This window comes from Takifugu flavidus, chromosome 4 (assembly GCF_003711565.1).
Source record: "Takifugu flavidus isolate HTHZ2018 chromosome 4, ASM371156v2, whole genome shotgun sequence".
Classification (NCBI taxonomy): Eukaryota; Metazoa; Chordata; class Actinopteri; order Tetraodontiformes; family Tetraodontidae; genus Takifugu; species Takifugu flavidus.
This window is the reverse complement of record NC_079523.1, coordinates 957,068-972,254: the sequence shown is the minus strand read 5'-3', so window position 1 is coordinate 972,254 and position 15,187 is coordinate 957,068.

Sequence of the window (15,187 nt, the reverse complement as noted above, 5' to 3'; positions counted from 1 at the left end):
GCAGACTTTGATCTAAAGAAGGAATTAAGGTTCTGGTTCCTCCAGGAGAACATGAGGAACGTTCTCGGGTGTTTGTGATCTTCTGATTAAAGTGGATCACGTTATCGTGGATCACGTTAACATGGATCACGTTAAAGTGGATCATGTTAAAGTGGATCACGTTATCATGGATCACATTAACACGGATCACGTTAAAGTGGATCACGTTATCATGGATCACGTTAAAGTGGATCACGTTAACATGGATCACGTTAAAGTGGATCACATTATCATGGATCACATTAACACGGATCACGTTAAAGTGGATCACGTTATCATGGATCACGTTAACATGGATCACGTTAAAGTGGATCGCATTAACACGGATCATGTTAACATGATCATGTTAACATGGATCACATTAAAGTGGATCACGTTATCATGGATCACGTTAAAGTGGATCACGTTAAAGTGGATCACATTAACACGGATCACATTAACATGGATCACGTTAAAGTGGATCACGTTAACATGGATCACGTTAAAGTGGATCACGTTAACATGGATCACGTTAAAGTGGATCACGTTATCATGGATCACGTTAACATGGATCACGTCAGGTGACAGGACGGCGTGTTTGAGGAACATTCTGGATGTTTGTGATGAAGTTTTCTTGCGATATTATAATAAAATACCAATAAAGTTTATTTCTTTTTAGGACATTTTATAAATGTACCTCAAACTGAAAACAAAGGACGAGTGAACAAATATTAAATTATGACATTTAAAAATCAGTTAAATGTTTGTGGACATTTAGATTTTTATTGAAAGATGATTCAAAACAATATAAAACATTTAGATTTTTTTTGATGAATATAAATGTGTGATATTAAATTAAAGATATTAAAAATATGAAAATAAGAAATTATTTAAACACATCTGACACAGGGTGTGTGTGTGTGTGTGACTGTGATGATGATGATGATGATGATGATGGTGATGATGGTGATGGTGATGATGGTGATGATGATGATGGTGGTGATGATGATGATGATGTGATGATGGTGATGATGATGATGATGATGATGGTGATGATGATGATGGTGATGATGATGGTGATGATGATGTGATGATGATGATGATGATGGTGATGATGATGGTGATGATGATGATGGTGATGATGATGATGGTGATGTGATGATGGTGATGATGGTGATGATGATGATGGTGATGTGATGATGGTGATGATGATGTGATGATGATGATGATGATGATGTGATGATGATGATGATGAAGATGAAGAGGTGGTGGTGCAGACCTTCTTGTCTCCTCACTCCTCTTTCCTTTCCTCGGCGTCCCCTCCCCCTCGTCTTTGATGTTCGTCGTCATGTGATCAATAAAGAGAAGAAAGTGGATCAACTCTTGGCCGTCCCACAGAAACCAGCCCAATTTCTAAATCAGGTTTAGGGAAGCGGAGCCCCTGCTGAGCCGTTTGGGCTGCAGCTCTGCACTCATCAAAGGCTCCTCACACGTTTAGGAACAACAGGGAGAATCACAGCGTCACCAAATCTGAAACGCAAGATTTCATCAATTATTGGACAAAACTGCTGAGAAAATCAGCAGAAATCCACGTTTGCTTCCATCACGATCATATTTAGAAGTTTGAAAAGTTGTTTCTACCACTAAAATAGTTTCATGATTTATTTTCAACTGTTTCTATTCATACAAAAGTCCATCAATTCTAATTTTCTGAGGAAAATCCGGCTGAAGCTGATGTGTAAAACTGATGCTATTTTAATTAAAAGGCTCAACATTAACGATGCGTAACCATGGCAACGGGTGGTTTAATGATGACGCTTTTGACACACTGTCAGGGAATTCCAGTCAGCGCGTGTAAATGGGACCGGATCACTGCTGCCGGAACGCGTGCGTGACAGATATTAACCTCAGTCTGTGCACGTTAACGACGTTTGTTTGATGTCGTCGGATGAATCCTTCAGACGCTAACGATCGTTACGGTTCTTTGACGGTCCGAACGGGTTCTGTTGCTCGCAGCAGCAACTGGGCCGCCGCTCGCCATCACGCCGCTCCTGCCCCACGCGTCTGTGGTTGGAGAGCAGCTGGGACGGAACGGGAGATCCTGACCCAGGTCCCAGGTCCCAGGTCCCAGGTCCCAGGTCCCAGCTCCCAGGTCCCAGCTCCCAGTTCCCAGTTCCTAGCTCCCAGTTCCAGGTCGCAGGTCCCAGTTCCCAGCTCCCAGTTCCCAGTTCCCAGTCCCCAGTTCCCAGCTCCCAGTTCCCAGTTCCCAGCTCCCAGTTCCCAGCTCCCAGTTCCCAGTTCCCAGTTCCCAGGTCGCAGTTCCCAGTTCCTAGTTCCTAGTTCCTAGTTCCTAGTTCCTAGTTCCCAGGTCCCAGTTCCCAGGTCCCAGTTCCTAGTTCCCAGTTCCCAGTTCCCAGTTCCTAGTTCCTAGTTCCTAGTTCCTAGTTCCCAGTTCCCAGTTCCCAGTTCCTAGTTCCCAGTTCCCAGCTTCAGCTTCAGAGACGTGAGCTAAGTCATCAGGTGTTAAACATCAGTTCATCACCTGCGTCGAACAGCTGATTCAGATCAATGGTGGGAAACAGCCACAAACCTCAGGCTGCAGTGTGTGTGTGTGTGTGTGTGTGTGTGTGTGTGTGTGCGTGCGTGCGTGCGTGCGTGCGTGTGTGTGTGTGAGTGCGTGTGTGCCGTCATTATCATATATGGAAATTCAGTGTGAACACAGGACGCCTCGGCTCGTGCCCGCTACGTGCACCCATGTTGTGTGTACTTGCGTGTGTGTGCATGTCTGGGTGTGTGAGCTGCACGTGTGCCCGCTACGTGCACCCAGATTCTGTGTTCTGAGGGAATTTTTGCTTTGATGTTTTTCAGATGGAGGCAACTGCTGATACCCCTATTAGCTTTCACGGGGCTGATGCAAGCTACGCTAGCGCTAACCCCCCCCCCCAAAAAAAGCATTTTATTTCAGCGCCGAGTGGAGCGAGACAGAAATGAGCCCGAGGATGTCAGCATAAACAGACAAAACTACACATTTTAATTTAGGCAGATAAGACTCTGGAATTAACGCGGTGATAATGATTGATAATAATGAAAGCGCCCGCGACGCAGCCGAGGGGGGCGGTGCTGAGGTGGCGGGGGGGGCGGCGTGCTTTGAGGGGACAGATAAAAGGGGAGAAAGTGGGGGAGGCATCAGCAGAAAGAAGCTGGGGGTGACTTTAGGTGTTATTCCAGGTGCTTTTCATGTCGCACATATTTGTACGACCTTGTGTGACATTGATAAAAGCTTCGGGCTCCTCGCCGGCTCACGACCAACAGAGCTCGGCGGCGTCCGCGACCTTCCGCTTGTCTCTTTTCTGCTGGAAAAGTCACATGACCCGTAGCTTCAGGGCCCTAGCTTCAGACCCGTAGCTTCAGACCCGTAGCTTCACACCCGTAGCTTCAGACCATAGCTTCAGACCCGTAGCTTCAGCCCCGTAGCTTCAGACCGTAGCTTCAGACCCGTAGCTTCAGACCATAGCTTCAGACCATAGCTTCAGACCTGCAGCTTCGGACCCGTAGCTTCGGACCTGTAGCTTCGGACCCGTAGCTTCAGACCCGTAGCTTCAGCCCCGTAGCTTCAGACCCGTAGCTTCAGCCCCGTAGCTTCGGACCCGTAGCTTCGGACCCGTAGCTTCGGACCCGTAGCTTCAGACCCGTAGCTTCAGACCATAGCTTCAGACCCGTAGCTTCAGCCCCGTAGCTTCAGACCCGTAGCTTCAGCCCCGTAGCTTCAGACCCGTAGCTTCAGACCCGTAGCTTCAGACCCGTAGCTTCAGACTCGTAGCTTCAGACCCGCAGCTTCAGACCCGTAGCTTCAGACCATAGCTTCAGACCCGTAGCTTCAGACCATAGCTTCAGACCCGTAGCTTCAGACCCGTAGCTTCAGACCCGTAGCTTCGGACCCGCAGCTTCAGACCCGTAGCTTCAGACCCGTAGCTTCGGACCCGCAGCTTCAGACCCGTAGCTTCAGACCCGTAGCTTCGGACCCGTAGCTTCACACCCGTAGCTTCAGACTCGTAGCTTCAGGGCTAACGGAGCCGCGATGATGTCACTCTGTCTAATCCTGAACGGTGGAGGAAGGAAGCACCGACGAAGGTGAAGGAGTAAAAAAAACTGGAGGGAAAAAGATGTTTTTCGTCCTTAAACGGCTCCGTTACCCATGAACCAACATGCTTGCTGCTCCTAAAGTCCGAATGTCCTTTATGGCACTAATCACATTTAACGGCCTCTTTCGCGCCGCTGAAGCTTTAAAGATAAAATTATAATAATGCATCTTAAAATAGTGCCAATAACCGAGCAAAACACACGTTACACAATCAAATCATTTAAAGTAACAGCGACTTTCTCTTGCAATGTGGGCTAAAGGTCACAGAACCGCTGTAGGGACGGCAGAAGAAGAAAAAAGTGGATTTTGGAGAGAGAATCCGGACGTCTTGCTCCCCTGGGACTGCCAGCGCTCCTCTCACCAACCTCTGCACAACATCTGGACCTGGACCGTTACCGGTGCGGACCGCTGCGGGGGGACACAGAATCACACTATCAGCCTCTGTGAGACGACAAAGAGCTGGATTTGTCTCCCTAAATGATGTTGGTTCTGTCGGGTCGAGGCCGCCGACAGGAGCCGCGGCGTCGCGCTTCCCTCCGCTCCGAGATAATCGCTCTGTCTTTGTTCTGACAGGTTCTGCAAACATCCTGTTAAGATCGGGTTTCACTACAGTCATGAGGACTTTATGACCATGAGCAATATGTTAAACAGCAGCTGAGAGCTGCACACACACACACACACACACACACACACACACACACACACGTTCTGCCCCCAGATTCAACTTTGGGAGGCTTAATGGGGAGCCTGATTTTGAAAGCAGCGCTACAGGCGTGTCGCCCTGACTAAACCAACTGGATCCAGTGGGGGAAACAGGAAGAGGGAGAGTTCAGAAAAGTAGGAATGAATGCAAATGTGGAAAATAAGGAGCTTCTCAGCAAGAACGTGCGGAACTGATTAATATGAAGATGGTTCAGGAGGATTTCTGGGTCAGGATTGAAATGGATGGCATGTTTCTCATGTTGCACCGGAGCAGAGCAGCAGCAGAGCAGCAGCAGAGCAGCAGCAGCAGCAGCAGCAGCAGCAGAGCAGAGCAGCAGCAGCAGCAGAGCAGCAGAGCAGCAGAAGCAGCAGCAGCAGCAGAGCAGCAGAGCAGCAGCAGCAGAGCAACAGAACAGCAGCAGCAGCAGCAGCAGCAGAGCAGCAGCACCAGCAGCAGCAGCAGAGCAGCAGAGCAGCAGCAGAGCAGCAGCAGAGCAGCAGCAGAGCAACAGAACAGCAGCAGCAGCAGCAGAGCAGCAGCAGCAGCAGCAGCAGCAGCAGCAGCAGCACAGAGCAGCAGCAGCAGCAGCAGCAGAGCAGCAGCAGCAGCAGCAGAGCAGCTACAGTAGCAGCAGAGCAGCAGCAGCAGAAGTAGCAGCTACAGTAGCAGCAGAGCAGCAGCAGCAGAAGTAGCAGCTACAGTAGCAGCAGAGCAGCAGAAGCAGCAGCAGCAGAGCAGCAGCAGCAGCAGCAGAGCAGCTACAGTAGCAGCAGAGCAGCAGCAGCAGAAGTAGCAGCTACAGTAGCAGCAGAGCAGCAGCAGCAGAAGTAGCAGCTACAGTAGCAGCAGAGCAGCAGAAGCAGCAGCAGCAGAGCAGCAGCAGCAGCAGCAGAGCAGCTACAGTAGCAGCAGAGCAGCAGCAGCAGAAGTAGCAGCTACAGTAGCAGCAGCAGCAGAGCAGCAGCAGCAGTAGCAGCAGCAGCAGAGCAACAGAACAGCAGCAGCAGCAGCACAGCAGCAGCAGCAGAGCAGCAGCAGAGCAACAGAGCAGCGGCGGTGTGTTGCACCTGTGGCCCTGCGGTTTGTCATAAACAGGTGTTTTTATTGGTGCTGCTCTATAAAAGTGCTGCTAAAGCAGAGAGCAGCGCAGCAGCAGAGCAGCAGCAGCAGCAGCAGCAGAGCAGCAGCAGCAGCTACAGTAGCAGCAGCAGAGCAGCAGCAGCAGCTACAGTAGCAGCAGAGCAGCAGCAGCAGCAGAGCAGCAGCAGCAGCAGAGCAGCAGCAGCAGCAGTAGCAGCTACAGTAGCAGCAGAGCAGCAGCAGCAGAGCAGCAGCGCAGCAGCAGAGCAGCAGAGCAGCAGCGCAGCAGCAGCGCAGCAGCAGCGCAGCAGCAGCGCAGCCACCACCAGAGCTTCCGTCCTGCTGCTCCTCTGGTTAAACGACAGGCTTCTAAATGAGCTCCTGCTCTTCAGGGTTCTGTTAGAACATCTGATCTGTTTGTTCCTGCGTGTTTTCAACCTTCTTCTCCCACTGAGGAAACACATTAAATCCCTTTTTTCCTGCCTCAGACCTTGTTGACCCTTTTCTTTTCATATTTGAGCTCATTTGGAATTCAAATCATCTGTAAAACAACAACAGAGGCTTCTCACACATCCTTCATGTTGAGCGGTTGCCTTCTTCCCCCCCCCCCCCCCTTTTTAACAGCCTGAAGGTGTAGGAGAAAATTATTCCTTTCCAGATTTATTGCATATGGATGAATGAGCCAGAGCAGGACAGATCCGGCGCCGCCGATATGCAAATGGGGAGACTAATCGCTCCCAAAATAAAAAGGCCCCCCATCAGCAGGATTCTGCCCCCCTCCAACAAACACTTACACTAACAGGGGGCTTCCACCTGCCAGTTAGCAGAGCGCTAACCAAACAGCTAACGCTGGCGGTGCCTCCACAGATCCTCCAATATCAACTATCATAACATTTATTTATTATTACGGCTTTATTACACTGGTTATTACATCACTGGGGGTTGTGTCTCTTTGATTGGCTCATTTTTGCTCAGCTGTTCGGTTCTGTCCTGATCTCTGCTGGAACCGTCTGATTACAGCTGTTTAGCTGACGTATCAGCGCAGCGGCACCGCTCACCATTAACCTCAATAGTGTGTGTGTGTGTGTGTGTGTGTGTGTGTGTGTGTTGTGTGTGTGTGTGTGTGTGTGTGTGTGTGTGTGTGTGTTCAGTAGCCTCCCTCAGGGGTGACACCGGGTTAATGACTTTATTTGAGCTTAAATTATCATCTAACCCAAACTGTCTCTGACGGGTCTTAATGTTCTGTTGTACAGTTCATGTTCTGTCCCCAGTGTGGGTGAATGTCTCTCTCTCTCCCTCTCTCTCCCAACAGATATACACACGTTTCATATGACAGAGGGATGGATGATACATCGACTACAGCTTTGGCCTTTATTCATCATAAAGTGTGTATCTGTGTGTGTGTGTGTGTGTGTGTGTGTGTGTGTGTGTGTGTGTGTGCGTGTGTGTTATAATGCTAAAATCGCCAAACTTGAACTTTCATTTCTTCTCTTTTGTCATTTCCCGTCACATCCTGATGAAATTATCCGTCTATTAGTAGCAGGAATTATCCAAAGTGGGCAGGAAACAGAATAAGTGACGTCTTACTGGAATAAAAAGCAAGAGAGGAGCAACTGTGATGAACCTACTGATTAATCAGTCATATAGAGTTCAGGACCGGGTCGGTCCGGAGCTCTAATGGGTGGACAGAAGCCAGAGGGGGTGCAGACAGAACTGCAGGGTGGAGATAAGGATGTTAGTTGTCACCTTCATCTGGGAAGGTCGCAGAGTTTTAGTAGCATTAGCTTCTGGATTAACTCACATCTGTCTTCCACAATAAAACCGCACAGTGGCTCCAAGTTGCTGTCAGCATTGAGACCTTTAAAACACTAATATTCATGATCTGACCAGGTTTCCCTGACACAGACTCCCTGCAGGAGCATCATTAAGGCTTAGCGACAGCCATTTTGCGGCGCTGACCCGGGGTCCGGGAGTCTTCGGTGGCGGAGCAGAGGTGCACGGTGGCTCGCACTGGTTCACGACAGGTTGGAACAGGCACTGGTTTGATGCTAATTAGGGCGGCATTGCACTGGACTCATCGGGTGATGCTAATTTGGGGTCAGGGAGGAAATCCAAGGACGTTTCAAACAAACCCGACTTCCTGCTGGTTGGCCGAGGATGAGCAGGATGTTCTGAACGGCCGAGAGCTTCGGTATCTTCCTGGACAGAGAGGTTCTCTGTGCAGATTTGAGTTTAAGCGTGGGGGTTTTCATCATTCCGGTCCTGCCCGTCACTCAAGTCGTGAGTGAAAGGGAAGAATGCAGACACATGAAGGGCAAATTCATCAAGCAAAGCCGAAGCCTCCGTCTCTCCTTCAGCCCGCTATAAGAGCAAGATTAACCGCTAATGGATTTTCTGCTTTTCATTTGGCGACACCGAGCAAGGCCGCTCCATTCGTGCACACCCAGCGAGCACGAACTGTGAGAACAGTCTGATAAACTCCCCTCGATCCTGTTTCCCATTTTCCAAGGCAAATAAAAGCGTTTTTTAGGTGATGTCATGTGCTCAGTGCATCTCTGGCTCAGTGCAGGAACAGGAGGACGTCCAAATATGTTGGACCTCCACAGGACATGGACAGTTATGTCCCTTAAACACAAGCTTGTGATGATACTTCTGATACATGTAGGAAGGAAACGCTAAATAAGGTGATTCTTCAGGCTTCTGTAGATTATTTGTGCCCCATTTCCATCCTATAGAACATCCTATAGAACTGCCGCGCACACGCCGCTGCTCTGACAGTTGAACTCCTTCTCCGTGGTGGGTCAGACGGCTCCTGCAGGGCTGTGTGTCTGAGCGGGACCGTTGCATGACTGATTCTCCAGCCTGGAAAGTGTTTGTGCGCACAAACTGGTCAAGTTACTCCAGTCTCTTCTCCCCTCTGTGACTGCACGCCTCACTGGGCTAACACTGTCTGGAACTCCTCCTGTGTGTGTGTGTGTGTGTGTGTGTGTGTGTGCGTGTGTGTGTGTGCGTGTGTGTTATAATGCTAAAATCGCCAAACTTGAACTTTCATTTCTTCTCTTTTGTCATTTCCCGTCACATCCTGATGAAATTATCCGTCTATTAGTAGCAGGAATTATCCAAAGTGGGCAGGAAACAGAATAAGTGACGTCTTACTGGAATAAAAAGCAAGAGAGGAGCAACTGTGATGAACCTACTGATTAATCAGCCATATAGAGTTCAGGACCGGGTCGGTCCGGAGCTCTAATGGGTGGACAGAAGCCAGAGGGGGTGCAGACAGAACTGCAGGGTGGAGATAAGGATGTTAGTTGTCACCTTCATCTGGGAAGGTCGCAGAGTTTTAGTAGCATTAGCTTCTGGATTAACTCACATCTGTCTTCCACAATAAAACCGCACAGTGGCTCCAAGTTGCTGTCAGCATTGAGACGGCCTTTAAAACACTAATATTCATGATCTGACCAGGTTTCCCTGACACAGACTCCCTGCAGGAGCATCATTAAGGCTTAGCGACAGCCATTTTGCGGCGCTGACCCGGGGTCCGGGAGTCTTGGGTGGCAGAGCAGAGGTGCACGGTGGCTCGCACTGGTTCACGACAGGTTGGAACAGGCACTGGTTTGATGCTAATTAGGGCGGCATTGCACTGGACTCATCGGGTGATGCTAATTTGGGGTCAGGGAGGAAATCCAAGGACGTTTCAAACAAACCCGACTTCCTGCTGGTTGGCCGAGGATGAGCAGAATGTTCTGAACGGCCGAGAGCTTCGGTATCTTCCTGGACAGAGAGGTTCTCTGTGCAGATTTGAGTTTAAGCGTGGGGGTTCTCATCATTCCGGTCCTGCCCGTCACTCAAGTCGTGAGTGAAAGGGAAGAATGCAGACACATGAAGGGCAAATTCATCAAGCAAAGCCGAAGCCTCCGTCTCTCCTTCAGCCCGCTATAAGAGCAAGATTAACCGCTAATGGATTTTCTGCTTTTCATTTGGCGACACCGAGCAAGGCCGCTCCATTCGTGCACACCCAGCGAGCACGAACTGTGAGAACAGTCTGATAAACTCCCCTCGATCCTGTTTCCCATTTTCCAAGGCAAATAAAAGTGTTTTTTAGGTGATGTCATGTGCTCAGTGCATCTCTGGCTCAGTGCAGGAACAGGAGGACGTCCAAATATGTTGGACCTCCACAGGACATGGACAGTTATGTCCCTTAAACACAAGCTTGTGATGATACTTCTGATACATGTAGGAAGGAAACGCTAAATAAGGTGATTCTTCAGGCTTCTGTAGATTATTTGTGCCCCATTTCCATCCTATAGAACATCCTATAGAACTGCCGCGCACACGCCGCTGCTCTGACAGTTGAACTCCTTCTCCGTGGTGGGTCAGACGGCTCCTGCAGGGCTGTGTGTCTGAGCGGGACCGTTGCATGACTGATTCTCCAGCCTGGAAAGTGTTTGTGCGCACAAACTGGTCAAGTTACTCCAGTCTCTTCTCCCCTCTGTGACTGCACGCCTCACTGGGCTAACACTGTCTGGAACTCCTCCTGTGTGTGTGTGTGTGTGTGTGTGGGGTGTGTGTGTGTGTGTAGAGTGAGTGAGTGAGAGAGACAGCCAGCCCCTGGGAGGTAGGATGGTGTGATAACACTCAGAAATGATAGTTTAGCCCTGGAGAGCACTTGACACGCAATATCTCCTTCCTCAGATCGACACACAGACACACACACAAACGTGCGCACATGCGCAGCTGTCACAGTGAAGGGTAAACAAGCGGTGCCGAGGGCTTTGAGAGCAGGCGGCGGAAGGAGACTCGGCCTCATCTGTATGTGTGTGTGTGCCGGTGCTGACGCGCTGACGGAAGTGCTGTCTGTGTGTGCGTCTGCGCCAAACATAGGTAAAGTGGACCAAATTGAGTATATTGCCACTCAAACAATAGACAGGTCGAGACGGGGGGAAAAAGTTTGCATTCAGCGTGGACGTGCGGCTTCTGGAGCTCCTCTCTCCTCCTGTCTAAGTTTGCTCAGGTCTCCTCCCACCTTTCACCAGCAGACAGTGTAATGGAGCACAAAAGTGCCTGAAATAATGGCGCATCAGCTGCTATAGCACAGGTCCCCTATAGGCTGCATGCCTATAGTCCTGGCTGTGTGTCCAAATTCACTGACACGTCCTCAAATTGGGGACAAATTTCAGACATTTTGCGTGAGGATTTGGTCCTGAGTTATTCTTTCTAATAGAATCTGACTGAATCTGAATTTCAAGTGTGCTTGGAATTCCATGAAAGTGCCCGACCGTGGATCCCACCAGGAAAGAGGAGCACCGGCGTCTCCAGAACTGGAGCAAGAACCGACGCTGAGGACGAAATGGCTCCACGTCAGTTGCCAAAAACATCAGAGAAAAGCAGAGAAAGGGTTGAAATCTGTCCAAGCACAGCTGCTGTTTGGCTGGTGAGCGTCTGCACGTGTCCTTAAAGACTCACTGAACCAAAGTTTTGACGAGCATCTAGGACGGAAAGTCTCAAAAGTGCCCTGATTATGGGCGGAGCTCCTGACACAGCCGGCCGCTCTCGAACCAGAGCCGTACCAGTTTGAGGGTGGACAGGTGCTGGTTCTTATAAAGGGGCGGGGCCAACAGTGATGCTTCGTGATGAAAGCTGCCTCCAAACGCCATCAGCTTCCAGCTTAGCCAATAGCAAACCTTGATTGTAACAATCAGTTCCAACCTGTAGAGGGCGACACTCTGGAAGATATAATATAAAATACACCACGCTCTTTTCAGCAGATAAAAGTGCATGATGGTGCGTCCAGAAAGGGCACGTTTTCACCAGCAACAAAGAGGAGGTGCCCTCACTCAAGCTCCCCCCCCCCAGCAGCTGTCTCCCACAGCTGTGCAGTCCAGAAATGACACACCGTACAACACACACACTGACAACACACATATGGTTTTCATTCTAAAAAGGCCTCTGGGGAAGACGACACCTTCCTCCTCATGTTCCTGTGACACAGCCGATGATAATTAGACTAATTCAAAGTCTCCTCAGCGCAGGACGGAGCCGAGCCAAAGCTCGTGGAAGCAGCAGAGGTAGAAAGTTCATCCTGCTAACTTCCATATGGAAGCACGTGGTATTGCACCATGATATTGTTGGAGCTGATGGAGCACAGAACCCTCCGCCGTGACCTCAGGAAAAGGCTGGAAAGTGAGCTGAGGAGCTTCTCGCACCTTCGCTGAAGTCGTAGCTGAGGCCCGTTTGTGGGGAAATGATATTGTTCCAACTACGGGAAGCCAAACTACTGTGATCAGAAACATGAGAGGGTAGTTTGGGGATATTTGGTTGATCCGAAGGGAGGAGATAAGTGAGGTTTGGTGATGACAAAGAGGAGCCCCAGCAGCAGTCGGTGTGTGACGGCTCTGAGAGGATTTGATCATCTCTGGGAGCTTTCTCTGCTCTTCCAGTTTGACAAAATAATGGTTCCCAGTGCAGATTCTACAGTTTAAATCGTGTCAGAGGTGTGTTTCCTCGCCATTGCTGGGCTTCTCAAATGTTCAGAGGACTGTGACTGGAGATTACAACATTTCTGAATGTGCAGGAAAAAGCCAGTTTCTCAGCTGCTAACTCAACCCTGCCAAACTTTTAGCTCTGTTTCTTCCTTTTCTAGATGTTGAAATGACCATTAAATGTCTTTTGAAACACCGACAGGAAGAGGCAGGAGTCACGGAAACCAGTCTCACCTCAACATGAGGCGAGACGCACCAGCACTTTGTCAGGTTGTCATTCATGCAAATAGAGGACAAGCAGAGGGCTTGCCATTCACCTTGGCCGGAGCCAGTGTTTAGAGCCACCAATAGCCGTAATCATCCCAATCCACCCAAAACCCGTCTTTGCAGCCACAAAAATCAAAAACAATTTGGAGGGACTCAAGAGAGCTGCATCCATTTTATTAGAGGCTGCCTCTTTGTTCCCCCTGATGTTTAGCTCGCCGAGGCCCGAGCAGGAGAGGACATGTCACTCGGAAGAGAGGTCTCCCAGGTCGGCGGCCTGGTATTAAACTGATCTATGCATGTATCCCAGGGAGATAAAACCACACGTCCCAAATCGTCTTATTGAAGCAATCTGAGAGAAAGTGGCAGGCAGAAGCGGAGCGACGGTGCCGGGTGCCAAACACATCGCTGCCAGACATCGCTGCTTCCTGAGCCAAGGATAAATCCATCTGAACTCATCATAGCGTGCTTTTAGCCATCCTCTTCAGCTGACACAAAGCTCCATTATAGAAGGACAAAACATTTCTTATACTGACAATTTTAGCCTTATTACCCCCAGTTAATAGCTTAAATGTAAAAAAAAGAAGACTGAAAGTCAGGATGAGAACTAAAGAGACAGTAAATGATATTGAATATGCGACTGTCTGACATAACAATGACAAAATGATTTGAAATATCAGGAAGTGCAAATAATTAAGCACGTTAACGGCCCAGCGGCGGCGATATTAAATGAGCGCGTTAATATGGGTGATGTTTGTGTAAACAAGGGAGAGACGGAACGTTTGTCTCGCCTCATCTTCAGCTTATCTGCTCTGGGTCAGGGTCAGCAATCTCAACCTTCTCAAGCTCCTCTGGGACACCACCAAGGGGCTCTGGAGCCAGATAAGAAATGAAATCCCCCCCCCCCCTTCCTATGTGTGGGATCCCCACCGGGGAAGGGGGGGGGGGGGTGGGGGGGTTGGAACCAAATCATGCGTTGACCGAGGCGACCAGAGTGGATGCAGATTCAGTCTCATCCTGGGTGGAAAAATCATTTAAAAGTTTCTGTGTCAATAAATCTAAGCAGTAGAGTTTCCCCTTAAACTTTGAATGTTCGTCAGAGCGCGCGCACGTGTCCGTGCGCTGCGTGTGGAGGAGTCAGTCGCGGCCTCACCCACCACGTCACGTGTCAGCAGCGAGGTGGAAAAGCAGCAGTTACATAAAAGAGATCAAGTTTTGGGCTCTTCTCCTCCTCTGGGTTAAAGCAGCCAGATCAATGCGCAGCTGTGAAGTTGGGAGGGCACCTTGAAAACGCTGCTATTTATTTGTTTGAAATGTAACTTACCTTTACTCTCCTCTAAAGGCCACCTGAGAATCCTCCATTGATTTCCACTTCAATAAGTTGACCTCTGACATCTGAAAGCAACGTGACGTCCCTCGGTTGGCTACTCACAGCCGGCTGTGACGACGGAGATCTCTGAGAACCTCTTTCATGCTGCCATTCATTTACATAATTTAAGTTAACACCTCTTCTTGCCTTAAGTCGGTTAATTGCCGTCTGCTTTGGTTAACAACAACATCTGGTTGCTGGTTCACAGCCGCTGCTGTTGACAGGAACCACATCAGTGAGGCTCAGCTTTAGTCTTTAGCTTGATATTATATGAATGGACATTACGTTTACCCACCCTGAAGAGGTAAAAACCTCTGGATCTTCAGCAGATCTGATCTTGTCCAACCTCCTTTTGCTGCTTTTGCAAGTCCAAAACCCAAAACTGGAGCCGTGAAACCTGAGCGGAGCTGAGAACGTCGTCCATCCAGCGAACCCAGATGTCAGGAGACGTATCAGGACAAAAAGCTTGAAGGTCTGAAGACAGCTACAGACCTTCAAGCACCAGAGCTTTTTGTCCTGGAATGTATCATGAAAGAGGCTCCTGACATCTGGACCCACCAGACTTGGCCTCACGGAGACGCTGTTGATCAGGTTTAATTCACAGCTCCTCTGTCTCACCGGCCCAAAGCTGCTGTTTTGAAGAGCGTCCAGAAGGTTGGTGGTTTCATGCCCCTTCCTCCCTTTATCCCTCTTCCACAATGAGAGGATTCCTAGTCAGGAAGGTGGATGCTGGTGGTCTTTCTGCTGTCTTCTCTCCACAGACACTGTCCCTCAGGGTCTGAGCACAGCACCCACCAAAGTTACAGACGATATTAGAAACATCCTCTCCTGGTTGTCAGCAGATAACCTGATAACAGTCACTCAGCATCCTGTGTTGTTGTGCTGATTGAAGGTTATCAGATGCTTTAAAAGCCTGACAAAGTGTCCTGGGAAAGAGAGAAATCCGGAATGGTTTTAACAACAGACGGGCAGTGGGAGGAGAGCAAACGAGGCATCGAAAGAGGTGCAGTGGAGGGAACACAACGATGAAGGGATGATGAGATATCCCAAACCGTGGAGGGAAATCACCTTTAGAGAGACGTGCAGCATGATGACATCTGTAACCACCATCTTGTCTGTGTCCCAGCAGGGGG